General features: G+C 41.0%; 1 pseudogene; it reads right to left on the bottom strand.

Annotated features, from left to right (window-relative positions):
- Positions 1-4,956: 4,956 nt before the first annotated feature.
- Positions 4,957-5,182, bottom strand: LOC110571328 (annotated as a pseudogene).
- Between the last annotated feature and the right edge of the window lie 15,758 nt (positions 5,183-20,940).

Here is a 20,940-nt window from a genome sequence, read left to right as displayed (position 1 = left end):
GGGGATGGGGTATTAAAGAGGGCACTTGATGTTATGAACACAACTAGGTGTTATATGCGACTGATAAATCACTAAATTCTACCCCTGAAACTAATAATACACTATATGTTAACTAAATTGAATTTATTTTTTAAAATTTTATTAATTTTATTTTTTTAAAGATTTTATTTATTTATTTGACAGAGAGAGGGAGAGCGAGAGTACAAGAAGGCAGAGCAGCAGGCAGAGGGACAGAGAGAGAAGCAGGTTCCCCGCTGAGCAGAGAGCCCGATGCAGGGCTCGATCCCAGGACCCCGGGATCATGACCTGAGCTGAAGGCAGACGCTTTAACTGCATGAGCCACCCATGTGTCCCTAAATTGAATTTAAAGTAAAAAAAAAAAGAAATATAACAAAAAAAGTAAGTAATTTGTATTGACACATTTTCCAAACCAAAGTCAGGATGCGGCGCTGGCAATTATGTGGGAATTTATGGGGACAAAGGGATGAACACTTTCAACCAAGGCTGCTTTGTGAAATCTGGGTTACAGAATCAACGGAAAGTGAAGAGCTTGGGAAAAAGAAGAGATAGACAAATAGGTAAAAGCGAGGTAAATTGTTGATCCCACCAGTCCTGTTTACCTTTTGTGATTCATGTGCATAATGGCCAAACCAATATCCAGCCTTTCTTTTTTTTTTCAAACTCAACGAACCCCTATTTATTTATTTATTTATTTATTTTTATTCTTATGTTAATCCTCATACATTACATCATTAGTTTTAGATGAAGTGTTCCATGATTCATTGTTTGTGCATAACACCCAGTGCTCCATGCAGAATGTGCCCTCCTCAATACCCACCACCAGGCTAACCCATCCTCCCACCCCCCTCCCCTCTAGAACCCTGTTTGTTTTTCAGAGTCCATTGTCTCTCATGGTTCGTCTACCCCTCCGATTTCCCCCGCTTCATTCTTCCCCTCCTGCTACCTTCTTCTTCTTTTTTTTTTTTTCCTTAACATATATTGCATTATTTGTTTCAGAGGTACAGATCTGAGATTCAACAGTCTTGCACAATTCACAGCGCTTACCAGAGCACATACCCTCCCCAGTGTCTATCACCCAGTCACCCCATCCTTCCCACCCCACCCCCCACTCCAGCAACCCTCAGTTTGTTTCCTGAGATTAAGAATTCCTCATATCAGTGAGATCATATGATACATGTCTTTCTCTGTTTGACTTATTTCACTCAACATAATACCCTCCAGTTCCATCCACGTCGTTGCAAATGGCAACATCTCATTCCTTTTGATGGCTACATAATATTCCATTGTATATATATACCACATCTTCTTTATCCATTCATCTGTTGATGGACATCTTGGCTCTTTCCACAGTTTGGCTATTGTAGACATTGCTGCTATAAACATCGGGGTGCACATACCCCTTCGGATCCCTACTTTTGTATCTTTGGGGTAAATACCCAGTAGTGCAATTGCTGGATCATATGGTAGCTCTATTTTCAACTTTTTGAGGAACCTCCATACAGTTTTCCAGAGTGGCTGCACCAGCTTGCATTCCCACCAACAGTGTAGGAGGGTTCCCCTTTCTCCGCATCCCCGCCAACATCTGTCATTTCCTGACTTGTTAATTTTAGCCATTCTGACTGGTGTGAGGTGGTATCTCATTGAGGTTTTGATTTGGATTTCCCTGATGCCGAGCGATATTGAGCACTTTTTCATGTGTCTGTTGGCCATTTGGATGTCTTCTTTGGAAAAATGTCTGTTCATGTCTTCTGCCCATTTCTTGATTGGATTCTTTGTTCTTTGGGTGTTGAGTTTGATGAGTTCTTTATAGATTTTGGATACTAGCCCTTTATCTGATATGTCATTTGCAAATATCTTCTTCCATTCTGTCGGTTGTCTTTTGGTTTTGTTGACTGTTTCCTTTGCTTTGCAAAAGCTTTTTATCTTGATGAAGTCCCAATAGTTCATTTTTGCCCTTGCCTCCCTTGCCTTTGGCGATGTTTCTAGGAAGAAGTTGCTTCTGCTGAGGTCAAAGAGGTTGCTGCCTGTGTTCTCCTTTAGGATTTTGATGGACTCCTGTCTCACATCGAGGTCTTTCAACCATTTGGAGTCTATTTTTGTGTGTGGTGTAAGGAAATGGTCCAGTTTCATTCTTCTGCATGTGGCTATCCAATTTTCCCAACACCATTTGTTGAAGAGACTGTCTTTGTTCCATTGGACATTCTTTCCTGCTTTGTCAAAAATGAGTTGACCATAGAGTTGAGGGTCCATTTCTGGGCTCTCTATTCTGTTCCACTGATCTATGTGTCTGTTTTTGTGCCAGTACCATGCTGTCTTGATGCTGACAGCTTTGTAATAGAGCTGGAAGTCCGGAATTGTGATGCCGCCGGCTTTGCTTTTCTTTTTCAACATTCCTCTGGCTATGCGGGGTCTTTTCTGGTTCCATACAAATTTTAGGATTATTTGTTCCATTTCCTTGAAAAAAGTGGATGGTATTTTGATGGGGATTGCATTGAATGTGTAGATTGCTCTAGGTAGCATTGACATCTTCACAATATTTGTTCTTCCAATCCATGAGCATGGAATGTTTTTCCATTTCTTTGTGTCTTCCTCAATTTCTTTCATGAGTATTTTATAGTTTTCTGAGTACAGATCCTTTGTCTCTTTGGTTAGATTTATTCCTAGGTATCTTATGGTTTTGGGTGCAATTGTAAATGGGATCGACTCCTTAATTTCTCTTTCTTCTGTCTTGTTGTTGGTGTAGAGGAATGCCACTGACTTCTGTGCATTGATTTTATATCCTGCCACTTTACTGAATTCCTGTATGAGTTCTAGCAGTTTTGGGGTGGAGTCTTTTGGGTTTTCCACATAAAGTATCATATCATCTGCAAAGAGTGAGAGTTTGACTTCTTCCTTGCCAATTTGGATGCCTTTGATTAACGAACCCCTATTTTATTGTGTGGAAATATGCCTAGCTACAAAAGGCATTTCCCAACCTCCCTTTCAGCTGTGAGCAGCTGTGGGACATTGTTCTGGACAATGAAATGTAAGCAGAAGTTCCTGGGAGGGGCTTCTGAGAAAATTCTTGTAAAGGAACAGAAGTAGCTGCCCTTTGTCCTTACCTTCTTTTTAACTTGGACACAGACTCAGCATTAGATATGAAGGAACGGTTTCATCACAGTCATGCAGCAAAATGGAAGACACCTGCAAAGGAAGAATGATGGAGCAGAACATTAGAAAGAACCCAGATCCTTGAAGGCATCACAGTGTTACTGTATCATTCTTGCACTGCTGGACTCTGGACTCATTTTACATATGAAAAATGAAACCCCTGAATTGTTTAGGTCACTATTGTTATGGTTTCTGTTACTTCCAGGAGAACCTCCAGCTTTAATAGATAGACCTCTTTTTTTTTTTTTTTTTTTTTTTTTTAAGATTTTATTTATTTATTTGACAGAGAGAGACACAGCGAGAGAGGGAACACAAGCAGGGGGAGTGGGAGAGGGAGAAGCAGGCTCCCCGCAGAGCAGGGAGCCCGATGCGGGACTCGATCCGAGGACCCTGGGATCATGACCTGAGCTGAAGGCAGTCGCTTAACCAACTGAGCCACCCAGGCGCCCTAGATAGACCTCTTAATTGGAGTATTTATTGCATACCACAACAATTCTTCCAAGCAGTGACTGAGAGCAAGCACCGTTATGACTAATACGATCTCTGCTCTACCCCATTAAGAATATAAATCTTTGAATATAAATCTTCTTGAGTATACCTTAAATGAAGTTGGTGCTGACATTTTGGTTTCTTTCCTAGCTGAAAATGATACCCTGTGGCTGAGAGGTGGCATGATGAAATGAAGGCAGAGGACTTTTGTTTGAGAACCACTTAATTGCCATCAACCTGTGTAATGTGTGGCAACTGCCTTAATCTTTTTGTACTTCTGTTTCTTCGTACACAAAATGGGGTTAAGGATATCTTATAAGATTATTGTGAAAATGGAATGAGATATGTTGTGCATAGAATGTAGCATGACTCCTGGCAGGTTGTAAATACTAGTAAATGGTGGTTATTATTTCAAATACATTTTTTAAAAGCTTTTCAAATTGTAAAGAGTTATACAAGTATAAAGCATCATTCTTCCGGTTATAACTGTGTCAGTCATGAAGCTATTTACCTTTCAGCTCCAAACCCTCCTTTCTAGATTCAGCTCCGCAGTGTTGGGGCTGGGACTCTGCAAACCACTGTCCCCTTTGGAGCGGCTCTCTGTTACTCCTCCATTAGGGGGCGCTCGAGGGAGACTGCGGTTCTGGAGGCGGAAGGGGCGTGCTCCTTCCTCCCTGCTTCCTGTGCCTGTGAGCTCGGCTCTGGCGAAGCTTTCGTCTGGCCGCGCTTCCTTCCCGAAGTCAGAATTGAACCCAGTTTGTGTCTTTTTCTGACGCTTCCAAATATTGCGCTCCACTTGGGAGTCAGCAAGGAATAGACTTTGAGAAGAAAAAAACATGGGCCAGAGAGAGACGGAATAGAAAATAAACACACACGTAAGCTGTATTGCTAATTTTTAAAATTTTATTTTTATTATTTTTTAAAGATTTATTTATTTTAGAGAGAGAGAGCGCACCTGTGGGGGGGGGGGGGGGGCGGGCAGAGGAAGAGGAAGAGGGAGAGAATCTCGAGCAGACTCCCTCCTGAGCACAGAGCGGACCCTGAGATCATGACCTGAGTGGAAATCAAGAGTCCTGCGCTCAACTGCCTGAGCCACCAGCACCCTGTTTTGCTGGTTTTCAAATAACCAGCACAAGTTAGTACAGAGAATGCCCTGCACAAAGCAGCACAATAAAGATTCAGGGATCGAGGTGTTTCCTTAGGCAAGGCTGGAGATCTCGGTCTTTGGTATTTGGAATTTAGGCTGCAGTTCCTGGTTTTTCATGCAGCTCTGGGTGTGTGGCATAGTCCGTGCTTTTAATCAGATTTGAACGGAAGAATGGCCACTTGGCCCAAGGAGGAGTAGATGTGGTTTGGTTTCATCAACAATGCAGAGTCATGCGGGACTGTACCTCTTGTCCAACTTCTTAATGGGTCCTTCTTTGTTATATTTCTTCAGTGTTTGAGTAGCACGCTCCGCAGAGTCCTGTTGCAGCTGCTCCGACATAGCCCTATTTTAGATCGTGGCCTTTTGGTTGCACATAGTTACCGTGGTTACCGTGGAGCGGGAGCTGCCACGTGGAAACCGTCTCCTGGTGGATGGCAAGGCTCAGGCAGGCTGCCCCACACCTCCTTTTTAGAAGCCTCTTCTTTTCAGGCTCTCAGGCCCGTGGGCCTCCTAGCAGCTCTGTCACCAGCATCGCTGTGCAGCACCAGCTCCTCAGATCTCTGTTTCAGCTCTGCAGGGCCCCTGCGAGCTTCTAAATTTTGATAGTTCCAGCCTCTTTTTGTTCCTCATCCCTAAGGGTGTTAGTTGTTTCCTGCAGTTGGTACCTCTGTGCTGGAATCAGCCCATACTGGCTTGTGAAAGCCCATTGTTAAGTTTTCTGGAATTTTGCGAGTCAGTTGTTAAACTGTTAGTAGCTGGCAATCTGCCAGTCTGCCACAGTGGGAGTATTTACACCATGGAAATTGGCAAATGCTACAGACCAGGTTTCCCCAAGGAGAGAGCTAGTTGTAAACACTTAGAAGCCCACTATTAGAGTTCTTTTTACTCTTTTGGTTACCTAGGTAGTAACTTTACATTTAGTTAAGAATACTTTATATTCAGTGTTCAATTAGTTGAATATTTTCTTTATTCAGTTAGTGTGGTTTCTGTATCCTGAGTGGACTGTGAATGACACATAACCTGTAGAGTTGTGCCTCTGTCGACCCCAGTTGTACTGCATGGAAACTGCTAAGTGTGTAGTCTTGTATTGTTTTGTTTCGTTTTTTGACAAATTTCTTTTGTAAAAGGTGCCTGACACTTTTTGTAGCAATAGCATGAGTTGATGCTGGTTTAGTCTTCAGCTGTAATGTGGAAGGCTATCTTGCCTGTTTTAGGATGTAGTTTGTAATTCTTTCCTCTGTATAGAAGGGATTGAGATATGGCCACTAACTGAATTTTTGCTGAGCAAGGAGGATGGCATGTTTATTGAAAAAAAAAAACAAACCCCAAAACAAATAAATCAAATCCGGCTTCAAATACGTTAGGGTTCTCTGGGTCACAAGGAATCCTATTATAAATCTTTTGTAAAAGAAACAGCCGTTCCCTATTCCAGCAGTGGTATAGATTTGGTTTCACACTTCAGGTTTCTAAAAAGCTAGGTATACTTGATATCTCTGATTCCTTAATATATACACTCTGGCTCTCGGTAACTATATGCTTTCTCTTGAAGCTTTTGATCTCCATTTTAACTGCATAATTTTGCTTATTAGACTTGGAGAAACCTTTCGTTGGCCTTCCAACACTTTGATCTTGCTCAACATGTCTATGAGGCTCCACAAGGTTATATTCTAAAAAGAGATGCCAATATTCTAACATAATCATCAAAATAACTTGTAAGAAAAAGCAAACTTTTCACACAAATCCTATATTTAAAGATGCCTTCCTTCCAATAACATTCATTAAGCGACCATCTGTTTGCCTTTGATTATCATCTGGACCACTAATAAGGGATTTTAATCTGAGTAGTGTTATTTGCACGCTACTTCTAAATTTAGTGCTTTTCAAAGAAGTCAGCAAGACTGGCCTCCAGGAAATATTGGCTTTGATGTAACATCTGGTTTTCAGGGAGTTTCTGTGTAGTGCCCAACTGGGGGGTGGACCAAAGGGCAAAGGGAAATCAAGTGACTTGCCCAGAGTCATGTAATTGGTTAATGACTTAACCTGCAGTTTCTATCTATACCTAAAAGTTCTAGCCTGTTTATTTCTATTCTGTGTATTGTATAGATACTGTAGATGGAGATGTAGCTGCCCCCTCCATCCCCAGATATTCACAGATAGGTAAGTGTGTGGATCTGTAAGACTAATTATTTTTATTTATTTTTTTTAAAGTTTTATTTATTTGACAGACAGAGACAGTGGGAGAGGGAACACAAGCAGGGCGAGTGGGAGAGGGAGAAGCAGGCTTCCCGCCGAGCAGGGAGCCCGATGCGGGGCTCGATCCCATCATGACCTGAGCCGAAGGCAGATGCTTAACGACTGAGCCACGCAGGCGCCCCTGTAAGACTAATTATTGATTTATCTATTCGCATTCATCTTTTTTGGTGTTCCTCTCTTTATTTTGAGAAGAAAATAAATTTCACTGCATTATCCTCCCCTTAATTAAAAAAAATGATTTGAAATAACAGTAAACTGTTATTGCCTGCAAAAACTTCTCTACAAGTAACCTGATTTTTTTCCTTTCAAGGGAAATGGAGGGTTAAATTGAATGGCTAACTCACTTGATTTGAGGGTGACTGAAAGGCATCATCAGCAGTCAGCCTTTTTCCCTTCTCAATTGTTTTCTCCATTTTCCCTCCTTTCACCTTCCCTGGGCTGGAGCTAACAGAGCTGTCAGTACCTAATATGCATGATTATATGGAAAGTTCAAGGTTACAATGCTTTTCATAAAAGAAGTTCTTTTCTATTACTTTACTGGGTCAATAATCAATATGTGATTTTAATATCCTAATACTAATTATAATATATTCAGTCTAATTAGTGCTTTTAGCTTTAAAGCTATGTTCACATTTATGGTTTAATTTAATTTTCTCAGGCTTGTATTGTAAAATAATTTGCATATTATGTATGCTTAGGATTGTTTTCCCATCACCTAAAAGACCATTCGAATTTTTGTACCGCCAAGCATATCTTAATATCTTATAAATTAAGAAAATTAAAATTCTAATCTGACAAATTGGGGTTTAAGTCTCAGTTCTACTGGCTGTGTGACCTTGGGTGAATCATTAGATCTTTCTAACCCTCAGTGTCCTCATGTGAAATACCTGTCTCGTAACACTGAGAGAGTAATATGAGATTATGTGCAAAGCTGTTAGCACAGTACTCTGATACACATTAAAAGGTCAGGAAATAGTCCTCAATTTTCTCTTTTATTCTTTTTTTTTCTTCTATAAAGTACATTAGTGTCCTGTGCTAGTTTGTCCTGTGCCCATTTCTGCCTGACTCTTAGAGATTTTGTGAAAATCAGTCACCTAGTGGGGTGAGAGGGATCTTGGAAATATTAGAAACCTGAACTACAGAATTAGATGAAATGGTGTGCAAGAGACTTTTGTATTTGGCTGGACAAGATCCCTTCTCTTCGCTTTAGGTGGTGCCCCCGAAATTCCCTTTAAGAGAGTTCCTCTTGCTCTTTTCTGTGCCATCTCAGGAGTAGATCATAAAACTGATGTGTCCTCCCTTAGCCAAGGGCTGGGTATGAGACCCAAACCATTTTGACTGTGCTGCCTCTGACCTGGGCTCTGAATCCTGGTGAAATAACACAAAGGCAAGACTGCAGCTGCTCCTGCTGGTAGGGCCATCACTCTTCTCCTGCCTTGAGATACCGAGTCCTGCCTTAGTTGTAGTCCTTCCCTGATCTGGTTCTCGAGAGCTACCCAATATCCCTTTTCTAAAGTTCTTTATGCCTAAGGTAGCCAGAGTTGGTTTCTGTTGCTTGCAACCATATAATCTCAAGCAGTAACAAGTGGCCTGAGGAACCATGACATTGCGTTCCCTCTTTTTAATGATTTTTTAATATAGATTAGAAAACTTGGTGAAATCCCTTGGCTTAGCATGTAAGTGGCAGTATTTGGATTATGCCTGATTATCCTGACCACGACTCATGGGCCTTCTTTACTAGATCAGGATTATACTTAAATTGTCCTTACTCTTTTCTTTCTTGGAAACAGCTCTACTTCTAGCTCCTTGTAACTGAACCTTGCCTATTTTCTTTAGCACATTATTTTTGCATTCGGTCTTCACTTCCATCATTTGTTTTTCCTCCCACTTGACAGACCAAGGCAGTTATAACTTGGGTCTCACTGCTGTTCAGGGACTGAATTAGGACAGATGCTTGTCCTTGCCCTATACTCCTTTCCACTAGTCATACTTCTGTATTTTTTATTTTGAGAAGTATTATTAGTTGATTCATTCATTAGTTGCTTCATTCATTTGTATATTCATTGAATCATTACTTAATGAGCATCTGTGATGTTCTAGGAAATTTTCTAGATGCTGGGGAGATGACAACGAACAAGGCAGTGTCCTTTACGGCAAGGAGCTTATATCCCCAGTGGATTTATAGACAGATAAATAAAATTTTAGTAGAATGTTTGTCAGTGTTAAAACTATCGGGGGTAAGGATTTGGAGAAGGAGGGGTCCTAATTCATTTAGTGTGTTCAGGAAGGAACATTTCAGCAGAAACTTGAACCAAGTGAGGATGGTAGCACTGCGAATATCTGTGGGAGGAACATTCACTGAAATGGGCATATGCTTGGAATGTTTGAGAAATAACAAAGAGGGCAGTATGGCTGGAGGACAGTGAACAAGAACAGTGAGATCTGAGGGGTGGCAGGGGAAGACCATGTAGGGCTTTGAGGTCATAGTATGGATTCTGGACTTTGTGGGGGCAACCATGAAGTCTTGGAGCCCATTTATACTATTCAGGATCAGACTGTTAACATCTCTTCCCAACCAGGTGCTTGGTGATTCCACACATGTTATTAAACACTGACCAGCTTACCATTGGGTGGGAAGCTCTTGGAGGGTTAAGAGGAGGAAGGTGGCACAATCCCATTTATCTGTTAGAAGGGTTACTCTGGCTTTTCTGTGGAGAGCAGTTTAGAGGGGATCAAGAGTGGACGCAGAGAGACCAGTTGGGAGTCCATTGCTTTAGTCCTGGGGGTGTAGATGCTCAGGGTTGGGAGTAGTGGTAGGATACGCATGAAATAGTAGGATGTAGAATGTATTTTGGAGATAGAGTGACAGTGTATGCTGAAGAATTAAATGAAGGATGTGAGCGAAAAAGAGGAATCGACGAGCGTCTCCAGATTTGGGTTCTGAGCAACTGGCTTAATGGAGGTACTGATTACTATCATGGGGGAAGACTGGGAAGTGGCAGATTGCAGTAGCAACTTGTATTTGAAAGGTGTAGTTTGGATCTCTGTTTCCAGAGTAGAAAAACAGAAACAGGGGCGCCTGGGTGGCTCAGTCAGTTAAGTGTCTGCGTTCAGCTCAGGTCATGATCCCGGGGTCCTGGGATTGAGCCCCACGTCGGGCTCCCTGCTCGGTGGGGAGTCTGCTTCTCCCTCTCCCTCTGTTCCTCCTCCCAGCTTATGCTCTCTCCCTTGCTCTGCTCTCTCTCACTTGCTCTCTCTCAAATAAAAAAAAAAAACCAGAAACAAAGAGGAATTAATGATTGGGAAGAGTAACCATTGTTCAAAGGTCCTACAGAGAGGAGGGTGGAACTAAGAAGTTGTCAGTTGGCCAGCTTTTGTTGGAAGTGAAGAATTGGAATTGAAACCCTTGAGGGCAGGTGTTAGCCTATTAAAGAGTCATTCACTTCTTTCTTAAAGTATAAGCAGGTTTCTACCTAACATTAAATTATACCCCTTAATATAAAGATCTCAAACAAACATACATACAAAAAATAAAAACTTGTAATTAATCATTACCTTTCTAAGCTTCAGCCAAATTCTCACCAGTGCCTAAAGAAATTGCTGATTATAGGGGCGCCTGGGTGGCTCAGTCGTTAAGCGTCTGCCTTTGGCTCAGGTCATGATCCCAGGGTCCTGGGATCGAGCCCCACATCAGGCTCCCTGCTCCGCGGGAAGCCTGCCTCTCCCTCTCCCATTCACCCTGCTTGTATTCCCTCTCTTGCTGTCTCTCTCTCTCTCAAATAAATAAAATAAAAAAAAAAATTGCTGATTATAAAGTTTCTGCTGAACAGTTCATCCTCTTTTAGGCGACACTGTTACCATGATGAAAGTATAGAACAATGGCTCAGAGAACAGGTGCTGGAGCTCAGTTGCCTGGGTTCGAATCACAGCTCTGTCCATCTCCAGCTGTGTGACTTTGGGTGAATTGATGGCACTATCTCTCTCTGCAACTTTCAGGTCTCATAGCAGAGGAGAAATGCACATGGCTGACTAAGTGTTAATCCTGAAAGCTTTTTAAAAGTGACAGATGTGACTTTGCCTACATTTCATTGGCCAGAGGCAGATACATGGTCAAGCCTAACATCAACACAGTAGTGTTATTTCATCTTCTCACAGAGAGAGGGGCAACACAAGTCCCAAGACCAAGCTTGATTACAGTGTTCTTCAGAGAGTGACAGCAAATATTTTGATACTAATAGAGGTACAGGGTAATACATGGACCTCATCTTTAGCATCTAATGACATATGACCTTAAAGCTCTGTTCCATATTTATTATTACTGACAGTATCAGGATTCTCTTCAAAAATGAAAAATTCTCATTAACACCTAGAAGGAACAGATCAGAGAATTATAGTCCTGGCAGCTAGTTAGAAGAGAATAGCTTTCCAATTGTAGGATTTTAGATTCTGCTATTGCAGTCAGTTTCTTTGGGGGACCCAAGTTTCTGTGGGTTTAGCATCTGGATTTTAGAATTGCTAGAATTTCTTAAATTTCTTCCCTGGCTGCCCCACAGGCATGGTATAGAAACTCTGTCACTCATTCCATCCCCTGGGTCTCTTTTTTCTGTGACACCTGGTAGACCAGTTGTCAGTCACTTGACTCACAGTCATGTGAGGATTAATGAGTTAAAGTTGGTAAAATGTCTCCCGCTACTGAAAGGTGGTAAATAGAAGGCATAATTATTGGTATTTTCCCATCTTTATTTGGACTTGAAAGGCCTTTCTAGTCACCTTGAGATTTTGACATAAGCCAGCTACTGTGGTGAATTTCATTTGTTTTACCTCCCTTCTGTTTGACATTTCTCTACCCTCATCCTATTGCAGTGTCTTTAAAGAGGGAATGTCAGCCTTAACCTTTCATGTCTCCATCTGTTGATATTTTTGGCTTGTCTCATTGTTATTTTGTACATTTTATTCTATCACTTACAGAAATGTGCTCTCAGACCTATGCTATTAGCTAAGTAACACGGGGGCATAAAGGACAAACTGTAGTCATATGTTTATTCTATATAGTGCCTGGTGAGTTCACAGGGTGGTTCAGTGATTAACCAACATTATTCAGAAACGCAGGCTTCCAGTGAGCTCCCTGTCTGAAAGTCTCATTACTAATTTAAAATAGAATTCAAAACAAATGTTTATTATTAATCTATTCAATGCATTAACATATAGGTACTCACCACCCCTGGCTTTGACTAAGAGCATATAGAGAGAAGAAGGTTGAGAGAGGAATATTCTCTGGAGAGGTTGTCATTTCAGGAATGTCATTTAAGTTAGCACTATTATGTCCACTGTGATTTTGCCTTTGGGGTACAGAAATAAACTGTAATGCTTCTCCAGCCAGGCAAATTTGGTTTCTCTCAGGGACATGCAAATAGATGGCTTCCATTTTTACATTTTCACTTATTGCCACTGTAAGGCAGATCTTTCTGCAGATTCATGTTTTTCTTTTAAAACTTGCCTCTGCAAAAGTGACTCACGTTAGACCTGCCTGACTCTAATCATGAGTTATTTGGCTCTCCTTTAGCACTCACGGAGGCAGGGTGGTGGTGGGAAATACCATTAAAGAGCTAGTTTATGTAAAACTCTTTCTATAGTGAGGCTCAATCAGAAATGTAAAATATGAATCAGAAAATTGGGGGTTCAAGTTTTGGCTCATTCCTGTATCCAGTCAACAAACATTTACAATGTTTATTAGGATGCTTGGTGCTAGGTGCATCTTATTCCTCGACCAGGTTTCTTTGAGCAAATCACTTGAGCTTTCAAGCCTCCGTTTCCTATCTGTGAAATGGGAATAATACACTTAATCTTATTATGAGGACCTATCCTAGTTTTCTTTCGGTTGCAAGTTCCAGTGTCCCCTTATTCCCATGCCTTTAACCTAGCCATCCACTAACCTCAGTACTAATAGGAATGGAGTCTCAAAATTCAATCCTTGGAATCTTTTGCTTTTTACCCATTTCGATTCTTGACTCAAACTGTTTTCCTTAATTTACTCTGTTCCTGATCTTATTGTATCATCTACTGTTGTTGATTTTAAGTAAAATCCTCAGCCTAGGTTTAAGATGTGGCTTCTATGAGTTGACACTTGGCTTTTCTTTCTGTTGCTTCTGATGATGTTGGTGTCAACAGAGCCTTGGTCAAGGCTTGTCTGGCCCTGACATCAACTTCTGCAGTTGACCTGCTGGCCTGGTGACTTGATTGGGCTGCTCTGGTCTGCCATAAGGGGAAATTTCACAGATATGGTCTCAGCCTCATTGACAGTGGACTAGGAAGTGTTAGTGTGATCATCAAGGCTTTATTTAGATGGGGCTCAGGGTGAGACTTCAGGTCTAGTGAAAGAAGTCCTATTCAGGACTTGTGGAAGAACCAGTCCTATGGATTACTTCCAGAAGTGTTAAGAGACTGGGCGCCTGGGTGGCTCAGATGGTTAAGCGTCTGCCTTCGGCTCAGGTCATGATCCCAGGGTCCTGGGATCGAGTCCCACATCGGGCTCCCGGCTCAGCGGGGAGCCTGCTTCTCCCTCTGACCCTCTCCCCTCTCATGCTGTTTCTCTCTCGCTCGCTCTCTAAAAAATAAATAAATAAAGTCTTTAAAAAAAAAAAAAGTGTTAAGAGACTGTCATGGTTTGGTGGGCTTATGAGAGACCGGAGCTTATTTTAGCATACTGGATCCTAAACTCATAGGACTAGTCTACTGTCTCTGTGGTGGTTGTTGGGTCTTAGAGGGCTTGGATCAGAAACTAAGTGGCTGTTAGACCACAGGTTGTCGTGTTAGAGCTCACTGCTGAGAGGGACCAGGAAAGGTGGGTAGTAAGATTTTGTAAACACATTTGTAAACACATTACACAGATGTGGCTATCATTATTATCGACACTATGTGGCACATAGCAGGTACTCAACAGGTACTTGTTGAATGATATCCACTGCTTTTATTACTTAGATTTTACTGGTTTATTTGTCAGTTGTTTTATTAGAAAAAGTCCTTGTATCTGTTATACATTCATATCTTATTTCAAGGTGTTGTCTTTTCTCTCCAGAGAGTTCTGACAGTGTTAAGATGCTGGGTACTGGTGGTGTTGTGCCATTTAAAAGCTAGTTCACTTAAGCCCCAGATACAGGGAGGCTCAAGAAATTATGTGTATGGTTTTTTTTTTTTTTTAAAGATTTGTTTATTTATTTATTTATTTGAGAGCGAGAGAATGAGAGACAGAGAGCATGAGAGGGAGAAGGGTCAGAGGGAGAAGCAGACTCCCCGCTGAGCGAGGAGCCCGACGCGGGACTCGATCCCGGGACTCCAGGATCATGACCTGAGCCGAAGGCAGTCGCTTAACCGACTGAGCCACCCAGGCGCCCTGTTTTTTTTTTTTTTTAATTGAGGTATAATTTACATGTAAAATTTGAATTAGAAAGTTGGGGGTAACTGAAAGTAATTAAAAAAAAAAAAGAAAGTTGGGAGTTCAAGTTTGGGTTCACTCCTGTATCCAGTCAACAAACATTTCTAAAATGTTTCATAGCTGTGGTACTGTCTACCATACTACCCAGTACTATCTACCATCCAGTGAGTCCTTGATTCATAGCAGTTTATTCAGTATGTGGTGATTGAGTATAGAAATGGGAGAAGCTGTGAATTCCTTTTATCAGTAATCCTTATATGGTATGTACAAATAATAGCCTGGGCATGGGTTAGGCCTTCCTGGGAGGGAGTGATTTAATATATGTTAATTTTTAACTCACAAGCATTTTTTGAGAATTAGAAATGAGAAACATAGTTGTAACTCTGTTTCCTAAGGCTGACTAACTCCTTTTGTTCCATGGCTGGGACATTTGTTTAAAAGCTGAACAATATTAATGAAAATGAGTATCATTAATCATTACTCAGTTTTGATTAAACAAGTATTCTAAATTGCTCAACACATTATTCTGTTTATGCTTCTAAAATCCTTTGTGATTGATCTTGGGTGAGTTGCCTGCCTTCTCTGAATCCTAGTTTCTTTTCCGATGCAGTGTGAATGTTCTTGGTTACCTTTCAGGATTTCAGTGAGGACTAAATGAAATCATGCAGTCCTTGGATAAGTATTTACTGACTGCCTCCTATGTGTCAGGCACTGAGCCAGCTCCTCAGGGTGTAGCCATGAAGCAAACCTGACATTGTCCCTGCCTTCATGGAGATTATCCTCTAGGGAGTGAAACAGACATGAAATAATACAAATTGCTATTTAATTATAGTTGTGATGAGTGCTACAAAGTAAAAAATAAGGGGATGCTATAACTGGAGATTGTAGTTTAGGGATCTGACCAGGAATGTGGAGTCAGGGAAGAAAGTTTTCCTTGGGAAGGAGACATATAAGCTAAGACCTGAGAATGAGTAAGACTAAGAGGTAGAGAGACTCAGGGAGGGGAAATGACCTCCTTGAGGGGAGCTTGGTGCCTTAATTAGCCGTGGTGGAATTTCAGTGAGCAAGAATGAGAGGGATGCATGTGCGCTTGGGGGGTCATTAGAGATCTGATGATTCAGGGCTTTGTAGGCTGTGGTAAAGAATTTTTACTCAGGGGGCGCCTGGGTGGCTCAGATGGTTAAGCGTCTGCCTTCGGCTCAGGTCATGATTCCAGGGTCCTGGATCGAGTCCTGCATCGGGCTCCCTGCTGGGTGGGGAGCCTGCTTCTCCCTCTGCCTCTGCCTCTCTCTCTCTCTCTCTCTCTCTGACTCTCATGAATAAATAAATAAAACATTTAAAAAAAAAAAGAATTTTTACTCAGTTCACTTAGCATAATGCCCTCAAGGTTCATCTATGCTATGGCAAATGGCAAAATTTCCTTCCTTTTTTATGGCTGAAAAATATTCCATTGTATTATATACCACATTTTCTTTATCCATTCATCCATCAATGGACGCTTAGGTTGTATTTCAATAAAATTGGAAAACCAAAAGAACTTTGAATCTACTTTAAGGATTATAGAGACCATTGGAACATTTTAAACAGATTTGCAAGATAGGAAATTTTTATTTGACTGTGAAAGCAGTGTGGGGGAAGTGTGTAGGAAGTGTGCAGAGTGGATGCAGGGAAATCATTAGGAGGCTATGATAGCTGTCCAGGTAAGAAATGTTGGTGCTTTGGGGCTGGGGAGGTGTGGAGATGGAGAGCAGAGATGCATTGGATATGGCAGGTTAGAGAGAGGGAGGGGTTAAGGATAATGCCCAGATTTTCTGGTGTGAGCTACTAAGTGAAAAAGGTGTTAGTGGTGTCTTTATTGAGAGATGAGACCCTGGAGGAGGAAGAGGTTTGGGGTAGACTGAGAATACTAAATTCATTTTCGGGAATGTTCAATTGGAGGTGCCCGTGAGACACCCACGTGAAAACACCAGGTGCACAAGGGAACATACAAAGGTTTGGAGCTCAGAAAAGAGGTCTGGGTAGAGAAGCGATTTCGATATAGAAGGAATTGGCAACTAAAGTCATGGCACAGGGAGATAGTGCAGGGTAAGAAGAAGAGAGAACCTAAGACCAGGCTGTAAGTAATATCAATATTTAAAGGTTAAATAGAGAGGCGCCTGGGTGGCTCAGTCGGTTGAGCATCTGCCTTCGGCTGAGATCATGATTCCAGGGTCCTGGGATCGAGTCCCGCATCGGGCTCCCTGCTCAGGGGGAGCCTGCTTCTCCCTCTGCCTGCCACTCCCCCTGCTTGTGCACGCTCTCTCTCTCTGATAAATAAATAAAATCTAAAAAAAAAAAAAATAAAGGTTAAATAGAGTAAGCGGGATAGGCCAAGGAGGGTAGGAAAGAATGGGTAGGAAAAAAAACAATAGGGGAATTAAGAATGTGCTGTCATAGGACCAAGCAAAGGGAGTTTTTAAAGAAAAAAGGCATGAATGGGCATAAGGGATATTTTTGGAAATGTTGGAAATGTTCTAAAATTGGACTATAGTAATGATTGCCTGATTCTGTAAAGTTACTAACAAGAATTGAATTTTACACTTAAAATGGATGAATTTTATGATAAGAAAATTATACCTCACTAAGCTGTGAAGAAAAAAAAAGAGAAGGCATAGTAAGCATCTTGACAGTTGAAGAGGGATTGAGACAGAGGAAGACTAAGAATTTTTTTTTTTTTTTTTATCAAAAGGAAGCCTTTGTTAGAAAGGTGAAGGGTGTTTGGAAGGCGTCTCACACTGGATAGTGAGAGTGGACATAGTGAGTACTGACAGTTCTTCGTAGACACTAACGTGCTTTGAAAACTGTAGATCACATTATATTGTATTGTAATTTTATTTTCCTGAAGCATAGCACGCTCTTCTTAGAACAGTGATTTCCAAAGTGGGACACAAGAAGGAATAGTAGCACTTGCAGATGCTAATTTCATCTAATAGTAAGAAAAATTAGCTTTACCAGTTTTTAATATGTGGAACTGTCCCTTGGTCCACATGGGCTTTTTCAAAAACAGGATGTATGTGTTAGGGGAGAATGTGGAAGTTTCACAAAGCAGAGGGTGGACAGTCATACTGACCTCACTAGCTTGCTTATTTTAGTGGGATGTAGTATATTCCAGTTTATATCTGGGTAAGAAGTTGCACAGTTTATCTGATCAGGCTTTAATGAAATGGACTTTTGAAGAACAAACATGTATATTTTTTTCTTTTTTTTTAAGATTTTATTTATTTATTTGAGAGAGAGGGAGCGAGAGAATGAGTAGGGGGAGTGGCAGGGGGAGAAGCAGACTCCTTGCAAGGAGCCCGACATGGGACTCAATCCCAGGACCCTGGGATCATGACCTGAGCTGAAGGCAGACGCTTAACCGACTGAGCCACCCAGGCGCCCCAAACATGTTTCTTTAGAATGTTCCTGTAAAAGGCGCCTGGGTGGCTCAGTCGGTTAAGCGTCTGCCTTCGGCTCAGGTCATGATTTCAGGGTCCTGGGATCAAGCCCTTCGTCAGGCTCCCTGCTCAGTGGAGTCTGCTTCTCCCTCTGCCCCCCCCGCTCATGCGTTCCCTCTCTCTCTCTCTCAAATGAATAAATAAAATCTTTAAAAAAATAAAATGTTCCTGTAATTAAACTGCATTATCAAAGATAATTTTAATTATTTAACTACAAAGAAGAAGAAGATGTCCCCTTCCTTCTAGTACAAGTTCTCTGTCAGTCAAATTACAATATCAAACAATGATTTAATCTGACCAGAAGTTGGCCAAAGCATTTGAAACAATTACAATGATTTGAAATATGAATCTCATCCAGTATTGTTACTAAACTTTGTCCCATTTATTCTCTACTGTGAATATTGTGCCTTTTGCAAGCTATATTTTCCAGTTATAAAATAGCTATAAGTCCATTAAAACCATATATTGAAATAAACTGAACTCAGATGCAAACTTTAAATTGCTGTGTCAAGGTTTTTTTTAAGAAAAACCAAGCATAATCAATACATTGTTTGCATCAAAATTCATATTAATTATTTTGTTGAGGGCACAATAATATAGTGAGAAATACCATTTGTTTATGCTGTACCTTAAATACTACTGTTAACCACCTTGGTCAGTTCAGAGCAAAGACGGTGGAGGAGGTCAAGTCTGTTTTTAGTATTCCTGTCCTTAGCTCCCACTCCTTTCCTCTATTCTAACCTCCTGTGCTTATGATCTTCCCAATCCATCCCAGATGAGCCTAATCCTGAGGTCAGTTCGCTTATTACACTGAGCAACTGTGGTAACTAAAGGTGACAAGTCTCAGGCATCCCTAATGCACGCATTCTCCTGCCCTGCCTGGAAGAGTATAAATTCACAGTATGTATGGAAATCTTTAAAATTCTGCATAGTCACCAACCCCCAAATTCTACTTTTAGGAATTAATCCTAAGGATATTTTCAGAGCAGCCCACAAGATTGATTGATTGATTGATTTAATAAACATTTTTTAATTTGAATTCAGTTAGTTAACATATAATGTATTACTGGTTTCAGAGGTACAGGCCTGTGATAGCCCATAAGATTTAGATTTAAAGATGCCACATTGCTGGGGAGCCTGAGTGGCTTAGTCAGTTAAGTGTCCGACTCTTCTTTCAGCTCAGGTCCTGATCTCAGGGTCGTGAGATCGAGCCCTGTGTCAGACTCCACACTCAGCGTGGAGTCTGCTTAAGACTCTCTCTCCCTCACCCTCTGCCCCTTCCCCTGCCACCCAAAATAAATAAATCTTAAAATTAAAAAAAATATGCCACATTGCTAATAATACAGAAAAATGGGAAACTATTTAAATGCCCAATACACAGGGTTATATTATGGTACTTCATCCAGTGGATATTATCCAGCCATTGGGAATGATGTTGTCAGAGAACATTTCATAACCAAGCTGTTTGTGATATATAACATTTAAGGAAAAGACAAGATAAAAAAAATATGTATTTGATTCCATTATTAGGAAAAATGAATATGAGTAGAAAGCAAAGATTGGAAGGATATGCATGAAAGTATTAAGAATCATTACCTTTTGGTTAGCACATTATGGATTTTTAATTTCTTTTCTGTGTTCACCTAGATTCCCTACATTTTCTAGAAGGAACATATGTTACTTTTGTAATGAGGAAAAATAAGTTATTGAAAAAAAGTTTGTCCTATCCCCTTTTTCTTCCCCATCACTCCCATAGAAAGAGCAGTCAAGATGATTAGGAAGATACGAGTTTCTAGTGAGACCATTACTGACTGCAAATGGCTGGTTTCCCTGATGTTCAGGACCCTTTAGATATGAGCCAGAACCTCTTTTCAGAGCAGAGGGAAGGGTGATGAGCACAGAAACATCAGCCACAGTTATGAGCACCTATCTGTGCTGATTATCCATCTACGTTCTTTCTTGGAACACAGCAGTAAACAATATGATGTCCCTGGCCTTAGGAATTTTACATTCTAGTGAGTGAAGACAGTCAACTAATAAATAAACCAAGATATATATGATGTGTCATGTGTTAGAAGGTCCATGGAAAAAATGTAGCAGGGTAAGTAGATAATGATAGGGGTATGTGTGCGCATCATGCGTGCGTGTGTGTGTGTGTGTGTGTACTTGTGGACTACATTAGATAAGGAGACAAAGAAGGCAACTCTGGTAAGATTATATCTGAGCAGTGTCCTTGAAGAAATGGGGGATGGACCCATGCAGTTATCTGGTTATCCAGGCTGAGGTAGCAGTCATTGGGAAGGTCCTGAGGCAAAAGTGAGAAGTGTGCATGTCAGGTTTGAGGCATAGAAGGGAGGTTGGTGGACTGGTGGGTGAGCAGAGGTGAAGAGGAACGGGACTAGATCAGAGAGGCATGCAGAGGTCAGATCACAGAGAGTCTTGCAGGTCATAGGATAGGCTTTGGATTTTCTTCTGACAGTGAGATACCATGGAGTACTTTGAGCAGGACAGTGACATGATGTGATTTAAGTTGTAAAAGGATCACCCTAACTACCATGGGGATAATGGACTATGGGGTTAGCAGGGTGGATACAGAGAGCCCAGTTAGAATACTAGTGTTCAATCAGAAGATGATAGTGAATTACCATATGATTCAGCACTTCCACTTCTAGATACATGCACAAAAGAATCAAAAGCAGATCCCAGAAACTTGGTTCATAGCAGCATTATTCACAAAAGCCAAAGGTTAAAACAACCCAAACATCCATCAACAGATGAATGGATAAACAAAATGTGGTATAGACATACAATGGTCAGATTAAAAAGAAAATGAAATTCTGTTACCTGCTACAATATAGATGAAGCTTTAAAACATTATGCCAAGTGAAATAAGCCAGACATAGAAGGATGAATATTGTATGATTTCATTGATATGAAGTACCTAGGAAAGTCAGATTCATAGGGAAGTGGAA

The sequence above is a fragment of the Neomonachus schauinslandi genome, chromosome 2 (genome assembly GCF_002201575.2).
Source record: "Neomonachus schauinslandi chromosome 2, ASM220157v2, whole genome shotgun sequence".
Taxonomy (NCBI): domain Eukaryota; kingdom Metazoa; phylum Chordata; class Mammalia; order Carnivora; family Phocidae; genus Neomonachus; species Neomonachus schauinslandi.
Note: the sequence above shows the minus strand (reverse complement) of the source record. Positions and strands in the feature narration are given on the sequence as shown.